The following is a 22740-nucleotide window of genomic DNA, read 5'->3' on the forward strand; positions in this document are numbered from 1 at the left end:
AAAAGAAAATTCGACCGCTCAAGACGTAGGACTACGCAACCTTTTTTTTTTTGGAATTTGTTGGTTTATCATTTAGGATATTATTTGCAAATATGTCGAAATTTCATGAATAACTCTTTAGTAAAAAGTTCCGGGGACCCTGAAAAGGTTTAATGGGTTGCGTGGTTTTGTAGAATCATTTCGAGAAGCAACGATTTTTTCTTGCCTTTGCGAGAACAATACACTAATTGGTCATATTTCGTAATTTGTTTCTTTATATCAATGCACGCATCGCACTGAGTATTTAACGAGAGACATCTCCCGTGCATAGCCATTCAGCGAGCATTCGATGAATATGAAACATAGCGAGAATGACCGTTTATGGAAAATCTTTTCTCGACTCTCGGTCAAAACCGTCAACAAAGCTAGGAGCTTGTTGCATCAGAACAGAGCCGATGCGCACGAGAGGAAATACTAATGGCAACTAAGAGTATCAAAGGTGTCCTATTCACATGTAGAGGCAATGAACAAGTTCTAAGTTTCGCGCAACGAAAACAAGATACACACACAAAGCCAAACACTGATGGCTAGAAGCGACCTATAATCATTTGCAATCTTCTCTTTTTTCGCCAGCTATGCCATGGCTCGGATGGTTGTGTTAATTGCAATGCCAGATGCACTTCAAGTGAAATATTGACTTGCGTTCACAGCTCGAGCGGAAACATAAAACACAAAACGAGCAGAATAAACGACCGTTGTTGTTTCGGGCACAGAATCTTTCTGAGACTTTCCCTCAGAAGAGATGCAATACTTATGTCGCTAGCGTATAACTTACTTACTATGCAAGGGTGGAGGGAGTGGAGGTGGATTGCACAAATATTCTCTTTTCGTTATCCCCCTACGTCGTTTCTATTCTAGCGGCTGTATAAGTTGCCCGTTATTGACAGCTCTGTTCGGGAAAGCACACAAATGGACATAACAAATGTATGGGAAAATGGGAATGCTTCCATTTTTCATCAATTTAAACCATTACAGACTATGGGATTGTAATGTGTAGCATATCAAACAAATCTTAGAAAATTTCCGATTCGATTGGTATGCAAATCGTTAAAATCCGTACGCAGCAAAAATAGGTATGAACGTTAACCTTATTTCATAAAAACGTGATCTATTTTCTGATTTGGCACCCTCAATGAAAGACGTAGTCCTACGTAAAAAAGTAACCAGACAAACGTATGTCGTAAACGCTCGATTGCGAGAGTCCACTGCTTCCGACGGTGGATCTGCGGTCGACTCGGATTGCGTCATCTCGGCGGCATGGAACCGAATCGGTTTCTTATCGTCAATAGATGGGGACTTCGCCCCCGTTACATTGGCCTCAGAATATTTTGTTTGCGAAAAAATAAATTCACAATGAAAATCACGCTCCGGTGACGTTAATACGTAAGTGCCGTAGCATTTTCAATTTTCCTTTTACTATTTGTGATCATACATTTTAGTATACTTTTGTTGTACATTTTGTGTCATTCTAACTAATCCTGACCTGACATGCCACATCCGGCAGTACTATAAAATTCCCCGTTCACAGCCAGTCCGGAGCTAAAGAAGAGTGGCTTTGACATCTCCTTCACGCTGATTGTCAGCCATAGCAGCACCATCATGGGGAACTTGGTGTGTGAAATAAACTTCACTTTGGAGCTCACTTCCTTCGTGGGAGAAGTAAAATACGAAGTGTCCTGCCAGTCGTTGCCATCCAGGGTGAGATAGGTGTCGTCGTCCATCGCCACGTCGCGATTCGCCGGTAAAATCGACTTGACCGTCTTATTCAGCGGCTGCCGCTGCGTCATTGCCTGCAGCTCCGAGATCAGTGAACGGAACTTTCGCTTCCTGACAGGTATGTCCATATTCGCCAGATACTTTTTCACTGTTTGGGCAGTTGCACCGACCTTCCGGCCAAGCGTACGCAGTGGTGTAGCCACATTTCGCTCGATCTTCCTCTTCAGCATCCTTTGGAGCTTGTTGTCGCTCAGAGTCGTCGACCGTCCGGAATCGGGCTTCCTTTCTGTTGTCTAATAGTGCCAAGATGTTGTAGATGCCGGAACGGGCATGAGTTTGCAAAACATGGTTCGAGAAAAACGCTGTTTAAATTTAGATAGATTTGTTTCGTTTATTTTACATCGTATCCTCAGTTTATAATCCCTGGACCATAAAACAGTCCTTCAACGGTTAAAAGGTGATCCTCCTGTCCCTTTTATGTTGCCAAATTGGGCATGCGGGCTTCTCTAGCTGTTTCTGACAATCGCACCTACACTAAAGTAGACATCCCAGAGAACATTTTAAGCCAGATTGTTTTTTAATTTTTTTTTAGTTTCCATAGTGTATTACCTCCTTAAGGGGGTAGTCTATCTGGAAGGTCGGAAAATAATTAATTTTCGTGGATTTTTTTCGGATGTTACGAATGAAGTGTAGTGTTCGTGTATTTCGATTATCGTTTAAGGCATATTTGAAGATGTATTTTACATTTTTTGAGTGCACGAATAATGATTATGACGCTGTTGGCAGCTGGATGCGTAGATGCTGTCTGAAAATCGGTACCTTGTTGGTGGTATCGCTTCTGAAACAACGGGGTGTCGTAGAACAAATTCCAATGAATATTTCGAAACTTTTGAACAATACCTAAAGCGTTACATAGGGGTTTTTGAAAATTCGAAAAATTACCAAAACGGCGGCCATTTTTTGTTAAAAATTAGATTTAGAAATTAGAATTAGATTAGAAATTAGAACTCATTTGGCTGGTTCGTCACTTTTACTTCCATTTTTGGAAGAATGTCGGGAGTGAGAATTGAACTCGTGACCTTTAGCGTGAGAGGCATGGATGTTACCACTACGCCAGATCGCTTCCTCTAAAAATTAGATGTTTTTCATAGAACATCTCTAAATAGCGATTGTTAAAAAATCGAAGAAATTCGATATCAAAAAACGGCTTTGTAACGCCTTAGATAATTAATTTTTGCATGCTGATAAAAAGTTTCAGCCAAAACGGTCGAGTAGATCCTGAGATATCGATACCGCCAGTTGAAATAACATGGTTTCGAGAGAAACGCGTTTTAAATTCGTACAGCAATACTATATCCCTTGAGGTGACTTCATACTTTTGGCTGTAACTTTCAAACGAAATCAAATATCGAAAAATCCTTTTAGGACAACATTATCGCATCGCGCCTTGGGAAAACTAATGAGTATATATCACCAGACGTGCTCCCTTGGCCGAGTGGTTAGCGTCATAACTAACATGCCGGGTGTTCGGGTTCGATTCCCGCTCTGGTCGGGGGATTTTTTCGTCAAAGAAATTTCCTCCGACTTGCACTGTGATCACGCGTATTCTAGAGCTTGCCACTCAGAATGCATTCAAGGCGTGTTATTTGGCATAGAAATCTCAACTAAGTACTAATAAAAATGACGCAAGTAATACTACGTTGAGACGGCGAAGTTCCTCTAGGAACGTTAGTGCCATTGAAGAAGAAGAAGAAGATATCACCAGACCGTTTCGAGGGCCCTCAAATGGTTCCAGGAATGGATGACAGTGTACTTCAAGCCAGACGAAATTTGGGAATAACGTGCAAAAAACCGTGAAAGTGGTGATTGCTTATTTCAAACGGAATCAGACCATTTCGAAGCTTTAACTAAAAAAAAACTTGATGTTTGGCAAAGTTATGGTCAGAGGGCCAAGAAATGATCCGGGTTGAAAACGTACAAGGCGCAGAACTTGTTGTCAAAATGCGCACCCGCATTCTCCACCCGAAGCTACTAACGAAATACCGATGCTGCGTCATTGATGATGAGACCTACATCGAAGCGGCTTTTGAGCAGTTGACGGGACAGGAATATTTCATGGGTAAGGATAAGTTTGATGTGAATGACCGTTCCAACCGGAAGAAGGGTTCGACATTCCTCATTCGACAGGCCATATGCACTTGTGGCAAATAGAGTGAACCTATCATTATCGAAGTTACCATAAACGGTGAGATCTACAAAACAGAGTGCTTCCGAAAACGGCTTTTGCCACAGCACGTTCAAAAACCATTGTTTTGATCCGATGTGGCATCATGTCACTATTCCAAATTCGAACAGGAGTGGATTGAGGCTAATTCTGTGGATTTTGTGCCGAAAACATGAACCCACCAAACTGTCCTGAACTCCGTCCGATCAAAACCTGTTGGGCCATGATGAAGCGCGAACTTCGGAAGACCAAAGGAGAGGTTAACGATGGAAACGAAATGAGGAAGTGGAAAAAAGAACTGAGAAATAAACTAAAGGCTCTGATGGAGCAAATGTCAAACATTTTACTCAAACTCATCCTAAGATTAAACCGACGTATAAAGTTGAAATAAATACATATACTGAATTACTGTAAAAAATGTTTAGAGCGTAGGCTTGATATTGGTTTCCTAAAACGTAAACTAAGACATAAATGGAAACTGATTTTGGGGATCGACTAAGTCTAAAAATCGTTGGCTTTTGATTAACAAAAGTTCTTATTTGAATCTTTCAAGAAACATAAAGATACAAGATACTAAGCTGTGTTACGTGGACTAACTTGTTGTAAGAATGATTAATGTTTCAGTAGAAGTGCTACTGAAAGCTAATTATACTTTTCAAAAACATAACAAGTTGATGATCATGCACAACTTCGTACTAGATGGAAAATTTGGCAACCAAAAATTTCGTGAGGGATAATGTGTTTGAGTGGACTCCTATCCGATCGATAAACTTTTACTTAGTCGCGGCAATACATACACACTCTCTTTACAGATGCACGGGCCGAAGGTTGTGCAGTCCACTGATCATTCAACAAGAGCCAAAGGTTGTACCGCTCATGACAACTCTAAAGGGTGTGTCACATCAAATTGCATCACGGAAAAAACGCTGTAGAAATTTAATTTTTAGGAATTATATCTTCAGCTTCCGCTTATAATCAGATAAGAGTGTATAGATCACGTTGGCCATGCTTCACTGTCAATTTTTCGTAAATTTGGAAAAATGTCGTCGAACGAAAAAGAACGTCGTGAATTAATCCTGTGCACTCATTTCGAGAATCCGGAGTTGTCACATCGGGACATCGGTAAGATGCTGGGAATCGTCCAATCTACGGTCAGCAGAGTACTAAAACGATACTTCGAGAACCTAACCATCGACCGGAAGGTGAAGAACGGCAAAAATGGATGCTCCGTCAGTGAAAAAGATCACAAGCGTGTAGTTTAACAGTTTAGACGTGATCCGAGAAGTTCGGTCCGGGATGTCGCCAATAAGCTGAATTTGTCAAGTTCATTCGTCCAGCGGACCAAGCAGCGGGAGGGCCTGCGTACATACATGGTTCAGAATGCTCCTAACCGCGACGAAAGGCAAAACATGGTGGGGAAGACGCGAGCCCGGAAGCTGTACACCGAAATGCTGACGAAGCCGCATTGCCTGGTAATGGACGACGAAACCTACGTCAAAGCGGACTTTCGTCAGCTGCCGGGCCTGTTGTTCTTCTCCGCAGAGGACAAATTCAGCGTTCCGGAGGAGATTCGCAAGCAGAAACTATCCAAGTTTGCCAAAAAGTACATGGTGTGGCAAGCGATCTGCTCTTGCGGAAAGCGGAGCGCCCCCTTCTTGATGACCGGCACGGCAAACGGGCAGGTTTACCTCAAGGAGTGTAGCCTACAGCCTACAGAAGCGCTTACTACCACTATTGAAGCAGCACGAGGGCCCGACCATCTTCTGGCCGGATCTCGCTTCGTGCCACTATTCAAAGGACGTGTTGGAGTGGTACGAAGCCAACGGGGTCACCTTCGTGCCAAAGGAAATGCAACCGCCCAACGCGCCAGAGCTTCGCCCAATAGAGAAATATTGGGCGATTATGAAGCAGGCCCTCCGGAAGAACCCAAAAGTTGTCAAATCGGAGGCGGACTTCAAGGGAAAATGGATTTCTGTTCAAAAAACAGGAAGTGGGTTATATCTATGGTATAACCGCAAGGGTGATGTAGGACTATCGTTGATTTAGAGATCATTTGTATGAAGTTGAATCTGAATTCATTCTGAATGAATGAATATTTGGAGAACATCGAAAACGAGAGCGTTACGTTGGAGGCACAAGGTTTTATGCATCCAATATTGGATACGGAAATATCCTACTGATGGGGAAGAATAATCTTCAGAAGCTATCCTGTTGATTGCGATTGATTGAAAAATCACAAAACCTAATGTATTTGGTCACAGTGTTACATGGATAGAAAACATTCAATTAAACTCTTTCACATGAATATATTTTGAAAATTCCCAAAGGAACTGGCAGATTATTTTCAGTAACGATTAGATATTTCCACATTTTCCTCGATACTGGAAGCCCACCAGTGGTTAATGCCAACTCGATAACCACCTGTTAATAGCACTTGATTGAAACATATTTGGTCACAGTGTTACATGGATAGAAAACATTCAATTAAACTCTTTCACATGAATATATTTTGAAAATTCCCAAAGGAACTGGCAGATTATTTTCCAGCAATGATTAGATCTTTCCGGAACTTTCTCGATGCTGAATGGCATCCTAACGGAAAGAGTTCTGCGCGTGTATGTGTCGATCCTTCGCCGTCCACCTCCTCCAGCACGTTAGGCAACGATGTTGTCTTGTCGATGTCCTCACGAAAAATGAATGTGTCTCACCACCAGAATATCGCTTAAGTATGCTTTTTGTGTGTGATTGAATCGAGAGAAGGTGTGGTTTACGATGGCAATTTGGAAGGCAAACTAGAGGGGAATGAACTCTCTGAGCTCGGAACTTTCGGCGACTGAGCAATAATCGATTGCGGGCGCATACAATATTGGATACGGAAATATCCTACTGATGGGGAAGAATAATCTTCTAAAGCTATCCTGTTAATTGCGATTGATTGAAAAACCACAAAACCAAATGTATTTGGTCACAGTGTTACATGGATAGAAAACATTCAATTAAACTCTTTCACATGAATATATTTTGAAAATTCCCAAAGGAACTGGCAGATTATTTTCAGTAACGATTAGATATTTCCACATTTTCCTCGATACTGGAAGCCCAACAGGGGTTAATGCCAACTCGATAACCACCTGTTAATAGCACTTGATTGAAACATATTTGGTCACAGTGTAACATGGATAGAAAACATTCAATTAAACTCTTTCACATGAATATATTTTGAAAATTCCCAGAGGAACTGGCAGATTATTTTCAGTAACGATTAGATATTTCCACATTTTCCTCGATACTGGAAGCTCACCAGTGGTTAATGCCAACTCGATAACCACCTGTTAATAGCCGCGCGTGTATGTGTGTGTAGCGATGTCTTCCCAGGGAACCGTTTGTGACATCACTCTCCTCCTGATAGATTCCCTTCTGGCCTAGGGTGCACAAACAGGCTCTTGGTGACACCGTTCATCCGCGCTTTCATGATAAATAAAGAGCTTCACCGCAACAGCGACAACATGCTCCAATCGCTGTTCAATTAGAACTGAGTGGATTTTCGAGCGGCGCTCGCTTATATACCGATTGGTGATTTCAATAGCCTGTTTTGAAAGCAATTTTAAGACTATTGAAACAAGTTTTTGGATCAAAAAGTAACAAGTATAGAACGCGTAGACATTTTATCTTTCGAATGAAGTGTTTATCATACCATTTCGTTCAGTTGTTTAGGAGCTATTAACACTCAAAATCTCGGTCTCCGGCGTAACGCTTTCGTTTTCGAAACTTTGATTTTACACCCCGGTATAGAAATGAAAGACGTAGTCCTACGTCAAAAAACTACAACCTGACGTTGTACAGAACCTTATGGACGGGGTAAAGAGGAAGGTGCGAGCATACGGGCTTGAGCTCGAAGTATGAATAAAAAGAAAATGCCAAAAGTTGTTTAATAGTTTTTATTTTACTGTCTAAAATTTTCAAAAGGATCGGTCTACTGTGCGAATTTCTACAGCGTTTTTTTCGTGATGCAATTTGATGTGACACACCCTTTACACGAGCTGATGATTGCGCCGGCTAGAGACCATGCTATCCTGGATTCCTCGAGTCGAGAAAGACGCACCACGCTAGATATGGGGTACAGACTAGGGGGGCGTTGCTGATTAAGGGTCAGCTGCATCCCAATAGGAAGTATCCCGTGTCGGGCACACGTACAGAGCATCGAAGACTGCAACATACCAATTATGAGAACACTTGTAATACTAACCTCGAGCCAACCGCGAGTAATCGGTTACATATTACTAATATCACTACATATTACTGATATTTTACAATGTAACATACTTACACTTGCAAGCTTGCAAGTTCATTTGCATTCTGAATTGTTTTGTAGCTTGAAAGATAATGAACTCACTCATACACTTGATTCATGTGATCGCATTAGATTGGTAGAAAATCACCAGGCTCATCCAACACACAGATTTTTTAATTTTTTTTTCAAATTTAATTTTTTCAATACAATTTGTAAATTATTTATCTGCTTAAGTATTTGTAAGTAATTTGGATTGATATAATTGTTTATTACACTTGATATTTACTGAATTTCAGTTATATTTATTTTGTTGGATTTTGATGAGAAAATGATGTTAAGTTTACTCACCTAATTAACCGCAAAGGGGTCTGAGGTATCACTCAATTCTAGAAAAAGGGTCTCTTGCCCAAAATAGTTTGAGAAACCTTTATCTAGTGTGTCGCAATAATTATCGACTCGCTCTTTAAATTCGTGTAGTTGAGCTTTAAATCCAGCTTCGTGTTCCGTAGGCGTGATGCAGAAATGTTTCTGGATTCTCCGATGGAAAAAAATAAATAAATGTTTTGAAATAAAATATCTTTTTTGTATCAAATAAGTATTTTATGTAATAAATTAACACGTTTTCTGCAACTGGTGAAAAACCGATGACGAAAATTTGGTCTGATAATCGATAAGTTCAGTCGTCATACAAAAAAAAACATGATTTTATGGTTGGCAACACATTTTATCATTCAATGTAATATATCTGAACATAAATACACTTGTTCCGCTGTTGCTATGAACTCTTCGTTCAATTAAAAAAATTTCCCACGCACATATTTTGAAAGATGCCAGAAGTCACGAAGTAGCCACATCTGTTAAATACATACTAGGTGAACAGGTACCAATGGATCGTGGTTCTCGCATTTTTTGTGCTATGGAAAAGGGGGCACAGGGGGGGAGGAAAAGCAGAGATGCCAGATGTGAAGATCCATTTTCATTTTGAAAACTTTTGACTCACTGTGAAGACATACAATATTATGAAAAAAAAATTAAAATATGTAAAAACCTAACCTAACAAAATCGTCATTATTTTGAACAAAAACGTGGCTTTTGCTTTTTGATCGGTGTTGATTGTGGCACTCTGGCGACATTTTTTAGAAGTCGGTTTCTCGATAATAAAACATGTGTCATCCATTAGTGAAGATTTTTATTGGTACAATGTGAAAACATCTAAAAGAATCACCTGCGTCCCATTTCCAGTAATAATGCAAATGTGGATATTGCTACGGACGCAACAAAAATAATTATTGTTGTCCAAAGCTACACATGTTCAGCTAGGATTAAATAAATCATCTATCAAATTCTCTTGTAACCATTTCTTAAACATTCATCAAGGAAGTGCACCCTTGATTACAATTCGGTAGCCTAAGATGTGGGTACCTAAACTTTAATTCTGAAACTGTTCAATCGGTGTAAGCCATAAAGTTTATATTCATATTTTGACACATCAATTACAACATTTGACAAACTAAACGGTGGGTGGTGGATAACAACGAAAAATGTAGTTGAAATATCCATAATAACCACATCAATCATTTATGATAATTTTCAATATATTTTACAGTGTCCCAAGCTTAGCGTTTCTGACAGCGTATTCGAATTTGAACGAGTGTAAAATTTGTTAGAATCTCAAATATTCATCAATCAAAGATTAGCACAATGTTCGCACCTAAATTTCTTCAGACAAGACTGACCAGTTATGGTGGACCACCAAAACTGAAGCTAGACAAAGAAAGGTGTGCTCTCATCTCATCCTACGCGTCGACGTCATCTTTCAAGCCCAAATCGCAATCGAAGCGACACAAACAAAATTCATATTGAACACTGCTGCTGTAATTCAATACAGCTCGCAAAACACTTTCAATACGCTGTTGATCGACTGATGATCGTTAATTGCTTGATTCCGTATAGATTGATAAAAAATAGGCAGGACACTTAATAGAGCATAATCTACCACAGAACAACAACATGTCTCCAATTCGCAATAGCTCAATTCGATAAGTTCAAGTTCCAGATTGACACCTCTCGCAGACTATAAATTACTTGACCCAATGATCTCGCTTGACAAGCAACACGTGCTGCACAATGGCATTATCGCCGGTGCTTTCCTCGATCCATACTATGCTTGCGTTGCTGCCATCGCATGACGACAACAACGCGCGCGCTTGCCCACACCCACAAAGTAACCACAACACGCGAGAGCTGTGGGTGAGAGTAAGCCATACAAATCCTATTTAGAAGCGTCTCGGCTTTACGCCTCAACACGACGAAGCGCGGCGATGCTGCTCGATGCGTTGCCAGAGTCTATAAATAAAGTTGCGTAGAGAGGGAGAGAAGGAAGCATGGTTGAAAACGGGGTGGATCAGAATGATTCGCCGAATGCGAAAACGCATTTCGCATTGCTTTTCGATTGCACGATATGTTGAGAAGAGCGCTGGGAGAAATGGAGGATTTTCAATGTCAAGTGAGAGCAGTATCATATTTGGAGAGGGAGAAAAATTGATTGCTCTCCTTCCGTTAGTTTTCGAATGAACACATTTCAGTGTTGCCGGAGCATTTCGAGTTTGTAAAATATCTTCATACAATACAAGTATAGGAAAAATATATGTGCTTACTTTCTTTGGTTTACAGACAGAAAATGAGATTAGCAAAATTTTGTCAATGTTCAAATAATCATAACTTTTCGAAAAATATACTTATCTTGATGCAACTGATTACATTTGATGGGAATATAGCTCATAAAACTCAACATGTTTTTGAATTCGAGGATGTTAGCAGAAATCGGAGATGTTTCAGATTTTTGGAGAGCATGTTGAGAGCTGAGTTTCATCAGTACTTTTATTTATTTTTGCTTATAGGAGATCCTTTTTTTGTTCTTATTATTTCCAGAAACTACGGACAAAAATATGTCCTTAATTCGCTGACAGCAACCATAATCGATCGATGATGAATGTATTCTTGTATCTATATATTTGTTTGTAATTTTAATAATGGCAAGTAAATCCAAGTATATAATTGTGCTTCAGAAGAAATTACCTTAACTGTCAGATTAAATCCTTCACATTCTTTTCAATGTCTGCTCCGAATGACATCATATGAAAACAAACATTGCATTTGTGAACATTGTAAGGTTAATTCAATGCTTCCAATATGTCGATGGAAAGGTTGTCAATTTATCTATGATGTTCACATTTCTATTCGAAATTATTACATGTATCAAGGATACGAACACCTCGGACGGTAGTTTTGATTGATTGAAATTAAAGAAATTCAGGCGCTCAGTCTTGAGTTTCATATATACAAGGGCGTCCGATAAGTACTTAGCCCACAAAAAAAAAAGAAATATTTGGAAAAGTGGCGATTTATTTCCCAGCATAGTCTCCTTTTAGCTCGGTACACTTGACCCAGGGATGCTGACGACCGCGGAATTTCCATTTTTTCATGTTTCTAAAATACGCGGACACGCCCGCTTCAACACACGGTCAATACTAAACTACGAGCAGCTGAAATTTTGACAGTAGCTGTTTACGAGAATGTACTACACGATAGGTAATCTCTCTTACGATACTGACACCATCGGGCGATGAGGCTTAGTACTTATCGGACCGCCCTCGTATGTATGTTGCCTCGTTATATTGGAAACATCGACGATATCGCAGCAAATGGTTATCAACCTTATGCCCGACAATCAAACGGTACACGTAGAAGTTCAGAGAGCTGACCTTCTTGTTTATTTTTTTTCACCCTAAAAAATACAGAAACTTTCCAATGAAATTCGAAAAAAATATGCTGTTACTAACAGGTTATTTTTCATCCACTTCATGGAAAATATAGGTCTATATTGTAATGCGTAAATAGCTCTCAAAAACTCGCTGCATATCGCTATCTTTACACCGTTTCAGAACAATGTCAAGTAATTCAACGACGTTGTGGTCGTCATAAGGCATATCTTCCAATTTCATCTGAATAACTGAACCAACACGTTTGATTCGTGAAGAAAGTTATTCATTCGGACTTGACTTTTCATACGATCAAACGCACAATGATTTCAATGATTTTCAAAATTGTCAACGAAACAAATTTGAAGAAATGTGTGTCCTTTATTCGCTGACAACACCAACAATCTGGTTGGATGATGAGTTTTTTTTTGCTATTTTTCTGTAATTTTAATAATAGTGAGTAAATCCAGATACAGAAATTGAGAAGAAAGAACATGACCTGTCGGATTAAACCCCCTTTGAACTGTTTTATTTATGTATATCGTTAGGTTAATTCAATGCTTCAATGCCAATGCCAATACGTTCTTCGTTTTGTTTTCCGGTGCGTAGATGAACGAAGATGAAGGCTTTCCAACACGCGAACATGCCACATATAATTGACCATGAAAAACATGGACAATCGATATTCATGCCACATACTTTTAATGAATGCAACGTAATGTAGAAATTTGAGTTTCATTTGTATGGTAGTTCGAAAGTTATGAATTAAAAAAAAAGGAATTTTTGGAAAAAAGAGGAAAATGGTTGATTTTTCCGATTTTCCCTAAAATGGAAATGGTCACCCTAACGAAAAAACAAAAAAAGGGTTTAATTTTTTGCGATAAAAAAAAATTACCACTTTTGACGAAATTCTGAGAACCACTATATCGGTTTGACTGAATTATTGGTTGAATTAGTTTTTCATAGTTTTCTCTGTTAAAGATAGAGGGCGCTATATGTTTTATATTTTTTCTGGAAAGCTGGTTTTTTTTACATATTTTTTTATATTTTTTACATATTATCCAAAAATCAGAGATGTATTATTTTTCGTTTCTGTGTTATTATTTTGCAGATTTAACAAGTTTTAAGTCTTCGTTCAATATTCCTATATGGCTAGACTAGACACATGCGACTAGAATCCAACCTTCTCGCAAGTGTGATATTTTTTCAAAGAAGGTTAGCTTTTTGGTTTTAGTTTAAAATGTCGATCTTCAGTGGTTCAAATGTTATGAATTTTAGCAAAAAAGTCATTTTTGAATAAAAGGAGAAAATTGATTTTTCGGACCACTCTAAAAAAATACGGGTCAAATGTTTTGCGTTAAAGAACAAAACTACTACTTTTCATTGAAATTGGAGAACCACTATATCGGTTTGGCATGGGATGGCTGTTGAGGAACTGGTACAAATTCGGTACCCCATTTTGTTTTTTTTTTGATTTAGCTCTTGACCAATGCTCAGAATTTCTTCATATTACCTCAGATTATGAGGGGGTCTTTTGCGGACATTTCCCCGCAAACCGATTTCAAAAATCTTGATTTGGCTCGGAGCTTTGAGCATAAAAGTGGAACAACTCAAATTCTAGTACCCGAGATGCCTGGGTATAAATTTGGCACCCCATTTTTTATTTTTTTCAAATTAAAAGAATCATCCTGAAATCAGTGAAAAATGTATTTTTTGACATTTTCATACAAAATAGAAGTGAAGTACACTATTTTACGTAAATTAACTCAACTTTGACGAAAAAGCATTCAAATTTGCAAAACAAAGAGGAACAAAACAACGATTTTTTCAAGAAAAAGTTAACAAATTTCATCTCGATTTATTTCTAACTAAAAAAGTAAAACGAATCAAAAGCCTTTACAAAAGTCGCAAGCGTAGTTATTTTTTTAATTTAATTTTGCTGCATGGGCATGCAGTACTTAGCATAGTGTATCATCAACACTATATTTACATTAGGGTGCCATATTACCCACATACCGAATTTTCACTTTGGAATGAAATCTATGAAATTTGTGATTAAAATCTCGATACACCTACTCGAATTCGTAGAAGAACATTAATTTCTTGATCCAAATCAGATTTAATATTTAAAATCGGCTCACTATTCGATTTGTAATGATTTTTATAAGACGCACATGAAAATTTTTTGAGATATCAAAAACAACAAAACTTGATTTTTTTTTAAAAACACAGATATTATGGGTTTTTGACATCTGACGTTTGTTGCTACATTACTAGAAAACTTAAAACACGATATTGGGAGATGCGAGTGCAAGTAAAATTAAAAAAAAATTTATGTAACTCACACGGTGTAGCTGCACTGTAGTACAGGTCGGACTCGATTATATACAGACTCGATTGTTTGTGATTCTATTATATACAATTCTGGACTCGATTATATACAGTTTGGAAAACAATATTTTTTTTATATTTCAAATATAGCTTATTTTATGAAGAGATGTAACCTTTCAACGTTAAGGTGAAGTTTAAGTGGCTATTACATGTACAGTGGGGTAAAAGTCTTGATTTTTGAAGATTTCGCTTGAATTTTCACCAGGAGTTGTTTATATCAATATTGCAGCCAAACTAAGAAAGATAGAAGTTGTGCGTCAAAGAACAAATTGTAGAGCGGTTTGATAACTGCAATTTAATTGATAGAAACAATATAATTTTTTAGGATAAAATTAATAATAACACATTAAAAATTACTAATTTTTAAGTGTTTTACTTCCAAAATGTTAAAAAATCCTCTAGTTTAGTTGTTCTACTACTATATCCTGTACAAAATTTTCTCATCTTTCAAATGAAAGCATCAGAATTGTCTTCCGTAGCGTACTTTTTAATTTAGAGCCAGTTTGAGGCAACAGAATCCGATACAAAAAAAAGTTCTATAACTATGTCATTGTTGAAATTCGAACATATACGTACGAAGATTTTTTTCATCAAATATGATTGTTCAGTATAGTAGCTAAGGAGCAAACCTCAGCTAAACACTATTAATTGCAGTAGTAGAGGATAAGTAATATCCAGTGCACAAACCACAATTTTTGGAAAAAAATCTCACGAAAAAAAAGGTATAAAAACCAGCATCCCAAGTTCTCGACCCTCTTTCTCGTACCAACCGGCCACCGATCTGGACGTTATAAATTGTTGCTATCGGTGAAATAAAAATTGTGAATTGAAATATCTCGGTTTAGTGAATTCTTTCGAACATTCGTTATCCAAAGGTTCTCGTGTCGGCGGAATCACGAGTTTAAGCGTGTGTCCTTGTTATTCAAGTCTCGTCTCGAACAATGATCGTCTATCACGTCCTGAGAGAATCTGAATAAATTCATTTTTTTCATTTGAGGAAGGTGTTTTCTGACTTTAAGGGGATCAACCAAAAATCAAATTCCTCTTTTATTTTCAAAAAACCAAAGATACATACAAAAAAAAAACAAATAAAGAATTTTTTTTTTGACTCTATTATATACAATGAAAAGAAATCAAAAACTGTATATAATCGAGTCCGCGCTGTAATTGACTATGTCAACTCGTATGCTCACTCCCACCGTATAAACTAGCCTTAAGTACTAATAAAAATGACGCAAGTAATACTACGTTAAGACGGCGAAGTTCCTCTAGGAACGTTAGTGCCATTGAAGATGAAAAGGAAGATAATATGGTAACATAAAAACATATTTCCCCAATACCCGATTAACCTCGGTTATTTGAATAACTCAATGCTTTCTGCTGGCATCCCTGCTATATACCGCGATACCGCAACCAAATCCTCATTGATGCTGGTCGCACTTCGAATGAACCCCTTATCACGTCGCACCGTTACGCTACATCATTCTGCTTGCCGGCTACAGCACCGGCATGTTTCACAACATGTGACTGCCCGTTACTTCGATCGCCCAGCATCAATTTGAAAATGTTCCACATGCTTGGGACGGATTCGCGCGCGCAAGCCGGCTTTTACTTGATGGCTTGAGAATGAACCACGTTTTTAAGCAGCAACGCCGAGAGCGCGAACACACGGTCCGGGTGTTCATCCACGAGGGCGCTTTTCCTACCTTTTCTGTGTGACTCTGGCTGCCAAACTCAGTTGCTATTCGGCGGTCGGCACTTGAGCAGCGCGCTCTCTCATAAGCAGCTTCGGGAGTGATCTTTCCTACCGCTTTCGGCAAACAGTTTGCCAAAATAGATGTTCTCTGCGATCGGTCGCGTTTGTTGGTGATTGGTTTTGAAAGTGCATTTTGCGTTGTTAAAACGTAAAAACGAATATAAAATTGCACGAAATACCAAGCGACTCCAGAGTTGTGCTACAAAATTTGGACTGTTTTGTGACAAGAATCCTTGGGTGAAGTTTTGTTATTTGTTGATTTCCGAGGGTTGATGTTTCGTCGGTTGGGTTGCGTGTTTTCATAATTTAGAAAGAAGATTCTGAAAATTTTGTGTGTTGAGTGTCGGAATGATTCGGTGAAATTGATAATTTTCTGAGTTGGAAGACTCAACTCCAGTCACAGCAATCAGTTTGTAAAGTGTTTCAATTGATGGCCAGAATTTACTTGGATTAATAAAGAGCTGGAGGTGGGTAATTTATTTGAAATCTCGGTCATATATTCATTCATATTTAGTTTGTACTTCAAAGTGTTGTTTCAGCTCCATGCGATTCTAAAAAAATCGAGCAAATCTTTGCGTCATAGTAAAGTTTAAAAAAGTGAGTTTTTGGCAGCACTCTTGGTTGCAACGCAACATTGGTCAGCTTCAAATAGTTTATTGTGGTGTATTATTCTGACTCACGGAAAAATGTATGCGAAAAATAGTGCGATTAGTTTGATGTGTCAAAATTGACGTTTCAAGTGCCTTCAGACAGAAAAAAAATGTAACGATTTTTCTATCTACCAAAATTTGAAAAAAAAAGTTGGCTCTACTGTCGAGATCGAAGTTTTCAACTTAAGTTCGTGATCTTTACGCTCGATTTTATGAATTGAAACTAAAAAAAAGGAATTGCCAAAGAAATATCGAATGATTAAAGAAATGTTAAAGATATTTTGAACTCTGCATATACCCATAAGTTGAACTTCTGGTGTTGAGCCGTATCAAACAAGTTGTCTTACAGACGATTAAGTTCGCTGCCGTTCCCATATTGCCCCATGTACTCTTCAATTATGGAGATGGTGCGAACTGTGAATTTATTCGTATCGAATAGCGAATTTTAACATTTGTCATTGGCTCCTCTGACTGAAATATTTTTTTTCTCTGATCTACTCTGGTATCTCAGTTATCGTTTCGAGAAATACCGCTCAAATTGTTTATTCGGGGTGTCAGATAAGCAACAATTTTTGATTCATGATCCGAGTCAACCATCTTCGTGGGTGATACTGTAGAGCCTCACGAAGCTGGTAATCAGTGTTGCCCCACGTACAGATTTATCTGGAAAAGGTACAGATTTTTTCGTTATTTTTGGTACAGATTCTGTACGGTAAAGGGTACAGATCTTCATAAAAAAGTACAGATTGGTACAGACTTTCTCCGCGTGTGAAATTTCTTACATTTGAACAAAGCAATATTAAGGTACAGGACGCAGTATCGCCTGGTTTTCAGAAAAACTATGTATACTAAGGTGGCAATGGATGTATGGAAAAAATTTCAACATCGAATTTCGAAAACCGACCATGTACATTTTGTTTATTGGCATATTACAGATGATGAATTCAATTTTAATAACCATTTTGACATGTTAGTAATCACACCTTATGTTTAATCACGTGTGAATGATGTTTATATGCTATTGTGTTATAACTCATCTAATGTTAACAAGATTTTTTTTCCAAATATCCGGTATCCGGCCGAATAGCAAATATTGGCCGGATAGGCCCGATACCAGATAGTTACCGGATATCCATTCATTTACTCATTTATTCATCCATTACTATCAACAGGCCTGAACATTAATGCCCTAATGATACTATTCGTTTCATCTCTAGTTAAAAATCTTTCTCATCTGTACTTTCTCTTCCAAAAATCTGAACCATCCAAAAGCTTCGTTTTAGAGAAAAAAACCTTTTTTATTGGCATGAAAAAAAATACTCATTTATTTACTACAAATACTACATTTACATTTGCAAATAACTCGTGTGTTTGATGATGCGTATACATTAGGGTGGCAGCGAAAATGGTCATGTCAAATTTCAAAAACCGACCATGTACATTTTGTTTATTGGCCCAAAAAAATGATCTGTGCAAAGTTTCAGCTCAATCGGACATGATTTAGGGATGCCTCAAAGCACTCAAAATTTTGAATTTTTGGCCACTCAGGCTAAGTTCCAAAAAGTTGATTTTCGGTCAAAATTTTTTTTTCGAGATTACACCAGATTTCGACGTTTTAGGCATTTTTAAGTCATTAGGCATTGAAAGAAAAATTTCGATTTTCAAAATTTCCTTTTTTTTCCAAGGGGGGAAGGAAGATTTTCGAGGAACAAAAAACCAAAACTTTGAGAGCTTTGAGGCACCCCTAAATCATGTCCGATTTTTTGGACCAATAAACAAAATGTACATGGTCGGTTTTTGAAATTCGATGATTAAATTTTTTCCATATCTTAATTGTTTCTCAGGCTAAGTCCCAAAAGGACGATTTTAAGCCAAAATTTTTTTTCGAGATTACACCAGATCTCGACGTTTTATGCATTTTTAAGTCATTTGGCATCGAAAAAAAACTCGATTTTCCAAATTTCCTTTGGGAGATTTTCGAGGATCAAAAAATCAAAACTTTGAGCGCTTTGAGGTATCCCCAAATCATGTCCGATTGAGTTGAAACTTTGAACAGATAATTTTTTTTTGGGCCAATAAACAAAATGTACATGGTCGGGTTTTGAAATTTGACATGACCATTTTCGCTGCCACCCTAATGTATACGCATCATCAAACACACGAGTTATTTGCAAATGTAAATGTAGTATTTGTAGTAAATAAATGAGTATTTTTTCATGCCAATAAAAAAGGTTTTTTTTCTCTAAAACGAAGCTTTTGGATGGTTCAGATTTTTGGAAGAAAAAGTACAGATGAGAAAGATTTTTAGCTAGAGATGAAACGAATAGTATCATTAGGGCATCAATGTTCAGGCCTGTTGATAGTAATGGATGAATAAATGAGTAAATAAATGGATATCCGGTAACTATCTGGTATCGGGCCTATCCGGCCAATATTTGCTATTCGGCCGGATACCGGATATTTGGAAAAAAAATCTTGTTAACATTAGATAAGTTATAACACAATAGCATATAAACATCATTCACACGTGATTAAACATAAGGTGTGATTACTAACATGTCAAAATGATTATTAAAATTGAATTCATCATCTGTAATATGTTTTTTTTTATTGGTATCAACTCATCTCATCAACGTTTTATTCAGCTTCATCGCTTTCGTTTCATTTAAAAGGTTTTGAAGACAGCAATGAGCTGTTATTCTCATAAGATTCGTCTCAAGATATTTCTGTATGATGATGTTGATTTTGAAGTTTTTTTTTGTATGTCTGTTTACGTTTAGAGAACTCCTAAATGGTCTAACCTGAACCTCGGGTCTAAAAAAGGTTCCTACCAGAAAATTTTGATCTTCTTTTAAGTAGATTAAACAACCTCTCCAGTGTTTAAACATGTTCTCATACGAAGTAAGTTCGGTGTTCTTTGTGCAGTCTCGTCCTTATCTGAATACTTTTTTGATGCAGCAACATGCGAAAATACCTCGAATATATAAAAGCTCAACGCACTTCTCCACCAAGCCTAACGGTTGTTGAGTCTTCTAATTAGTGAATGTATCGCAGATCATAATAATTTCGATTTGTGGTGAAGCAAGTGTACCCCCTCTCAAACTACCACCCCTGAAGACAGTTTTAAGTTTGTTGTCAATCTCAATGAAAATAATTGATTGCCGATTTGCATGTAACTCTTAACTCTTACTCTTACTCGGTCAGTATTAAAATCATCTCAATACACTTACAAAAATGTACTTATTATAATATAAACCATTATCAGAAGAGAAAGGATATTTATTCCAAACACTCTGGTACAGATAAAAATGTGGCAACACTGCTGGCAATATATTTTGAACTGACCCTACGGCGTCACCTTGGCCTTTGCTTGAGGATTGTCTCTTCACTGGATCAGATTGGTTCAAGTTAAGAAAATTCTGATGCTTAAACATTTCTACAAAGTAAGCTAGAGTAAGTTAATTGAATAGGCAATTAACATTGAAAAGAAAAACAAACTCTCGAGCCAACTCATCAATTTTCCATTTTTAATTGCGACTGATTTTTTTTATAAGGATGTAAACTACATAAATTCTTTTTTTCAAAAATGCACTAGCTTAAAATCTCGGTGTATGCATGACTGAAAAGTCAAATAACTTTCTATAAAAAACATATATTAGATACACTGTTGAAAAAACTTACTCAAACTTTAACCCTTTCAACGGAAATGACGAGTCCAGCTCGTCATAAACTTTTCTTAACAAACTGACAATGAGGAGCTGGACTCGCCAGAAATTATTGAGTTTTGATGCTTTTCATGTGAGCAGTATCAGTAAATCATATCGAGTCTATTGCTTTGATAGACTTGTGTACATGCTTCTAGTTACCGTTAGAATGTAATTTGTATAAATCTATGCATCCATATTCGCGTAAAGTTAATGAACGACACAACGTGAAGTGCAATGGCAGTTATTTTACTAGTGATATCCGTCTATAGAAGTTATATTATTTCTGAGGGGAATGTAATGAATATATAACGTGTAGAAATATTACCAGATATGGCTAAAATCAATTATTTTAGCAACAAAACTCTTAAAACTATGAAAATTAAATCGTCTGCCAGAGCAGTGCTGACTGAAAATAAATTGTCGTTCAACGGGTTAAAATAAATATAACAAACATTTATATTTCTTGAACACACTCCCTAGCAGCGTTGCCACATATACAGAATATTCTGTATTTTACAGATTTTTCACCAAATTTGAGATACAGGATCTGTATATACAGAATTACAGATTTTCAGCGAAAATACATAATTCACAGATTGTTTCAAAATTCAATTTTAAATATAAAATTTATAACAGTACATACATACGAGGTGTGTTCAAAAAATATCGCGAATGTTGTGTTTTTTAAAGAAATATTTATTTATTCATGTAGGTATTCATGTCCCCTTCAATGTAATGAGATATTATAAACTAGTGCCAACTTTTTTTCCAATCTTCGAAGCACTTCAAAAAATCATTTTTCATTATCTTGTTCAGCTCCCCCTTCGATGCCGTCTTTATCTCGTCAATCGTAGCGTAGCGTCGTCCTTTCATGGACCTCTTCAGTTTCGGGAACAAGAAAAAGTCACAGAGGGCCAAATCTGGGGAATACGGTGGCTGCGGCATCATTGGTGTGTTGTTTTTGGCTTCTCCGTATGCCACAGTCAACATTGGGATTTCGTTTTTCACACAAAATTTGATACAGGTTCTTTGATCCATTTTTTTTGAATAGGTAACAATCGAAGACGAGTTACGTGCGAGCAAAGCAGCTGTCAACAATTAACTGAACATTCAACGTGGCCGAACATGTCGGCGAAAGTGAGAGACATGAGTATTGACATTGCACCTAACGCCACTGAATAATCGAAATTCGAATATACGTAACCCGCGAAGTTTCGAAAATTCGCGATACTTTTTGAACATACCTCGTGTATACCTTGATTTATAAAAAAAAACACAACGCAACGAGATGGATTTCATTGGAGGCATTTAAGCGAAATCTAGAGCGATTTGAAGAGCTTAAACTTTATAATGAGAGAAGACTGTTATTGTTGATCATACTGGGTAACTTATTTTTGGAGAGCTACGTGCAACAGTTCGTTGATGCTGACCGGGATGTGAAAGAATTTGAAGACTTTCTGAAGACTAAGAATGTTTGCGTTAGTATCGATGCAGAAGAAACTAAAAAAGGATTGGATGCAGCTAGGAAGTTGATCTTAAACTGAACTGGGGAAATATATCTGCAGCCTTGACAAACCCTCAAAATTTCGTCAAACTACCAAACCATAATGATTTATTATGATTTGATGTGCCAATTTTCTCAATTTGTTGAAACAGGTAATAGATGAGGCTTGGATAATAAATTCAGGCTACTCAAGTCGAATCTGATGGGGCAAAAATTGAGTTACTCGGATATAACTTGGTCCCAGCTGTTGGATGTCAATAGACGTGATGGGAATTTTTTGTATCCATTGCTAAGGTCGTTTGTAAGACATTTTTGATGACATTCATCAGCATGTGTTGAGCGAATATTTTTGCTTTACAGTGCCAACAAAACAAAGTCCTGAAATCAGTTGGCTCCCACAATTATGGACTCTATTTTAAAATTTTGAAAGCGAAAAACTATGTATCGGCTCGAGGAGGAACATCAAGGATGAAGTTGAAGGAAATTTGAAGGCAAAGTTCAACAAAACCATGTAAAAACATCATACAATTCAGAGGCGATATTTTTTCTATGATTTATTTTGCTGTATTTACACGATTTTAACAACCCAAAAATAAGAAAAATTAGTTCAAAATGAATATAATCTTTTATTTCTATTTTTTCCTTAACTTTCCGATACAGATTTTTTAGCTAAAATACAGATGTACAGATTTTTATAGAAA

The 22740-nt window shown here is 37.4% G+C and overlaps 1 protein-coding gene across 11 annotated transcripts in view; it reads left to right on the forward strand.

Annotated features, from left to right (window-relative positions):
• Nucleotides 1–16156: 16156 nt before the first annotated feature.
• The window catches only part of LOC129764515 (uncharacterized), a 312433-nt gene continuing 305849 nt past the window's right edge, over nt 16157–22740 (forward strand). For 10 of the 11 annotated variants that reach the window (XM_055763673.1, XM_055763674.1, XM_055763675.1 and 7 more), the window contains exon 1: nt 16158–16645. The gene's annotated coding sequence lies outside the window, so the exon portion shown is untranslated. Of the gene's footprint in view, nt 16646–22740 lie in introns of all 11 variants that reach the window. The other variant, XM_055763683.1, reaches the window with a different exon arrangement.

The sequence above is a fragment of the Toxorhynchites rutilus genome, chromosome 2, assembly GCF_029784135.1.
Source record: "Toxorhynchites rutilus septentrionalis strain SRP chromosome 2, ASM2978413v1, whole genome shotgun sequence".
Classification (NCBI taxonomy): Eukaryota; Metazoa; Arthropoda; class Insecta; order Diptera; family Culicidae; genus Toxorhynchites; species Toxorhynchites rutilus.